The sequence below is a fragment of the Pygoscelis adeliae genome, unplaced genomic scaffold (assembly GCF_000699105.1).
Source record: "Pygoscelis adeliae isolate BGI_AS28 unplaced genomic scaffold, ASM69910v1 Scaffold429, whole genome shotgun sequence".
Classification (NCBI taxonomy): domain Eukaryota; kingdom Metazoa; phylum Chordata; class Aves; order Sphenisciformes; family Spheniscidae; genus Pygoscelis; species Pygoscelis adeliae.
In genome coordinates, this window is record NW_008825561.1 from 882,106 (window position 1) to 886,701 (window position 4,596).

General features: G+C 37.0%; 1 protein-coding gene across 1 annotated transcript in view; it reads left to right on the plus strand.

Moving 5' to 3' along the window:
• PPP4R4 (protein phosphatase 4, regulatory subunit 4) overlaps positions 1-4,596 on the plus strand; it is a 75,092-nt gene that overhangs the window by 19,435 nt on the left and 51,061 nt on the right. The gene's annotated exons all lie outside the window — the stretch shown is intronic.

The window sequence follows — 4,596 nt, forward strand, 5'->3', positions numbered from 1 at the left end:
CAAGCCCCCAGCCTGTACTGGTGCACGGGGTTATTCTTCACAGCTGGAGGACTTGCATTTCCCATTGTTGAACTTCGTAAGATCCCTGTTGGTTTGTTGAGGCAGCACAACCATCTGGTCTATCAACCCCTCCTCCTGGTTTTCTGCCACCTGCATACTAGCTGAAGGTGTGCTCTGTCCTATCATCCAGGTCATTAATGAAGACGTTAAAGACTATTGCCCCCAGTGTAGACCTCTGAGGTAAACCACTTGTGGCTGGCTTCCAGCTGGCTGCCTTGCCACTGATCACAACCCTTTAAGCTCGATAGTTCAGCCAGTTTTCAGTCTGCATCACTTTCCATTAACCTAGCTTGTACTTTGTTAATTTTTCTATGAGGATATTGATGTCAAAAGCCTTGCTAAAATAATATAAACAACTCCCACCATCCAAGCCAGTCATCGTGTTGTAGAAGGCTGTCAAGTTGGTTGGTCAGGCATGATTTCCCCTTCACAAATCCAGGCTGACGACTCCCGGTCACTTTTTTGTCCTTTGTATGTTTGTAAATGGTTTCTAGGAGGATTTGCTCCAGTCTCAAGGCAGTCCCAAATATAATGTAGATTTCTTTTTATGAGGGTAGAAAAATCAAGTTAAAAATGCAGGGGCTAGAGGGAGAGGCTTAGTGCTACGCTTGCACTTGAGAAGTACCAGCTCTTCAATGAGCCTTGTAGCTAGACCAGCTCTGGTACTGCCAGCTGGCAGCGAGCAGCTGGTGTTGCAGAAGCAGTGAGTATTAGGACAGAAGTGTTCAGGCGTGAGAGCTTTCCCCCCTGGTCGAGGATTCCCAGCATTGTAAAGTCACTGGGATCTCCTGTAGGATGAACTCAGAAGATGAGTCCTGAAGTTTTATATTTAAATGATATTATCTATGTGGATTTTGCTAGCACAAAAGGGGTTGAGCTAAATTGCTTCTAAGTATAGGGCTCTGTTGAGTTCTTCTATAGTTAGAACTGTTAATAAAGGAATGGCACCTTCATTACGTTGAGCTTACTGTGACTCTGAAGAAAAGATTTAGCATTTATTTTAATACGTTTATTAGTACAAAAATGTCTAAATCTGAGCATTTAGCAATAATTCACTATAATCCTGAAGCCTTTAATATTTAAAGAAAATCTATGGTGCAGCTTCTTTGGAAGAAATAGAAGAAAAATCTTGCGCAGTTGGAAAATTACAGGCTGTGTAGGTGTTGAAATGCCTCCTGCTTCACATTCTTAATTGGCAGCAAGCCAGATACTAAGCATTTCTGGTTTAAAGGGAAATACTCCCCTTTTCTTTAAATTTCTGATGGATAAAGGTTGCATTTTGGTTGCATTTTTTAGCAGTTAGGATTTTTTCTATCTTGATACAACACGAATAAAATTTTCAATTAAATAACTTCTCCAAGTTACCTTGACCTTTTGCATTATTGCTGGATAATACAAAAGTATGCATCTTTTCCTTGCAAGTTGTATCATAAGAAGTTGTGGAGCTCATCCACCCTGTGACCCTTTTCTACCCTGTGAGCTCTAGATTTCTCAGTTCTGCTTTAAAGCTTTGCTGGAATTAGTATGTGATACTTGGAGAAATCTGCCATAAACATGAAAGGCTTTAATATTCATGGCTTTAAATTAGATAATAAAATGGTTTTGAATAATGCAAAAATATTGCAAGCTGTAAATAGACCAGATATTAATCATTAAGTCCATTTTCAGTAGTTGACAGAATACTGTCCTTTCACTGAGTTTAGATGTTACTTGGAGACGTGTTTTTATAGAGAGAGCTCATACATGTTTACAAATAAGATTGCAGGGTTGCTAATATCAAAATCAGTCTGAAAATATGTACTCTCATCCATTCTTGCTGGTTTTGAATGGCATTAAAAAGGGCTTTGGTGTAGCTTTGCCCTGTCAAAACTTGTCAGCATTCTTGTGTTTACAGACAACAGTTAAAAATATAGAATGGTGTATATGGTAACTAGCCAGAAAATTGGTTCCTAATACTTTTTAAGAAAATCACGTTAGCTTAATTTTACATCAGTAGTAGTCTTAACAGAGGATTAAAAAACTACAAAAATACTGATACATTTTCTCAGTTGGAATACACACTGTATTTAAACAAATACAACACTTAAAAAATAATGCAGTATTGGATTAGTAATTTCCTGTATTCCTAAAGTAAGGTAGATACCAAGAGAAAAAGATAACCTGTATTAAAAAAAATACAGGAAATTGTGATTGCTTTTATGCTCTGTCAAGCCTTTTCTTCTTGACCTTAAAATTATGTATCTTAAATGTGTCCTGTTTTCAGCTTGTTACATTTTGTTTATAAATATTTTCATTATTACATTCTGATATTGTGAATTTCAGTGGTGTTTTTTTTTTTTTCATCTGTGTTGACCTCCATCCCTGGCTGTGATTTTTGTTCACTCTTTATTATTATAAATGCATAGGCGCAGTAAAGGTGAAGTCTCTGCTCTGGGAATGATTCCCAAATTTTGCTCAGTGGGTCAGGATGTTGCAGCCCTGATGGCAGCAATGTGTGATAACCTCAGTACAGTGCTCACAGCTTTCTGCTTACTCGTTACTTACCTTAGAATTTATGATAACTTGTCTATTTGGGTTCTTATCTTTGTAATATTTAAGGTGTATATGGTCCATTAAAAAAGACAAAAATACTGGTTCCCGGCATTCATGGTGTATAGCACTGTTTATAACAGTTATTGCCATGACTAAGTTTGTGATGGATCCTTCTTGATTGCTCTGGAATTCAGGGAAGTAGGGATGTTTTGTTTTGTCCCAAATTAGCTATATTAGTTAGGTGCTATAATCACACAAGCATTTCTAAAGATGTTAATATATTACTAGGTGAGACATCAATGGGACTACTTGCAATGGTGAAGTTATGCATAAACATGAATGCCTGTAGGACTAAGGCTTGTAATGTGTTTCTGTGGGCAGGAGCCATCATTTAATTACAGTACAGGTACATGCAGGAGAGCTAGTCTTTGTGTCTGCCTTTACAGGCAGTAGAGGGAAACAGGCACTTCAGTGGCGTGGTTCATATCATCTATTTAGGCTGAGATAAATTGCTCTTTATTGAGTCCTATTTCTCTCCATTGATTTTAAAGGGAAATTATCTTAGAGGTAGACACACATCATATATGCTTTAGACACGTGCTTTCAGATTACAGGCGCTTTGTGTTACTCTGTACTAAAAATGAGACGTATCTACCATAGCAAGATTTACTGTTTCTGGAAGGGGAAGGTTTTGTTGGGGCAGAGGTTTTCCCGTGTTAAGACCCTTATACAGCATGATAGTTTGTAGCTGGTGAGTTAGGTAATTACACCCGTCTGCAGAATGGAAACCTAACACAGAAGTGAACTGGGGTGTGTGTGACTCTCCACCTTGCAAAGAGGATTTGAATTCCTGCCTTCCAGCCTGTACTTAATCTTCCAGAACATACTGCCTTCTAACATGGAAAATTATCTTTGCGAGGATAGTGAAGAATACTTTCTTTCAAAAATACACTGAAATTGCAGTTTGCTAAACACAATTAAGTTAATGTTGGTGATACCTAATTTTTGTTTGAATACTTGCACTTTATAATTTCCCAGTGAAAAGAAAAAAAATCTTCCCAGTAGGATATTACAATATTTCTGTTGGGGTATTTTAATCTCTGTTGATTTTAATCAAAGCTTTTACTTTTGCTTTTTGCTTATTTTACAAACCTATCCTCATTTTTAAAAGCACATTTGTATGCATTTAACAAAATAGATCTAAATTGGCCTGCTTGACTGTACCTATAATTTCATTTGATCTTCTGAAAGGCATGAATGTTGAGGATGATGTGGAGCATTAATGGAATGTGTAAAGATCTTTTCAGCTCTCAATGCTGCAGGAAGGCTTTGCACCTTAACTGTGAATTCCCTAATATACTTCAGAGGCAGAACAAAACTGGAAGGTGGTTGTGCAAATCTACTGTCCTGTGACCAATTTAGGTACCTAGTCCCCTTCCTGAGCTCATGCATTTCAGTAAGAAAACTTGGAATGATGATGGAATGGGGAGTGGTATATGGAAGTATTTAAAAGTAGTTTTACTATGATTCTTTTTTTAAATTATGTGTATACTCATATTGTACATTTAATAGTAATGTCACACTAAGAAAAATGCTTGCATCTGTACAGTTGAGCTCTGTGTGCTTATTTAAAAATGAGCTGCTTAGCTGTTGGAACAAATCTGAATTTGTTTAGCAAAATGGATTTTATGCATTTAAACAGGAAAAAGGATGTGTTGATGTTTAGTTTTATTTTTAATTTTGGCATCCGGACCCTTTCTCTTTCTGATTCTGTTCTGGAAGCCTATCCACTTGGACAGTTTTTGTTTTCATCTCATGCCTTTTCTTCATTGCTGCCTACCCTTTCCCTTCCATCCTACTCTTTTTTTTTTTTTTTTTTTTTTCCTTTTTCAATTGCAGGTTACCATTGAGAGAGACAGGATGAGGAGAAACATACGAGATCTGTAATCTAACCAAGTTTTTGCATCGTGTTTTAATCATGTTTGTCAATATACATCTGATTAT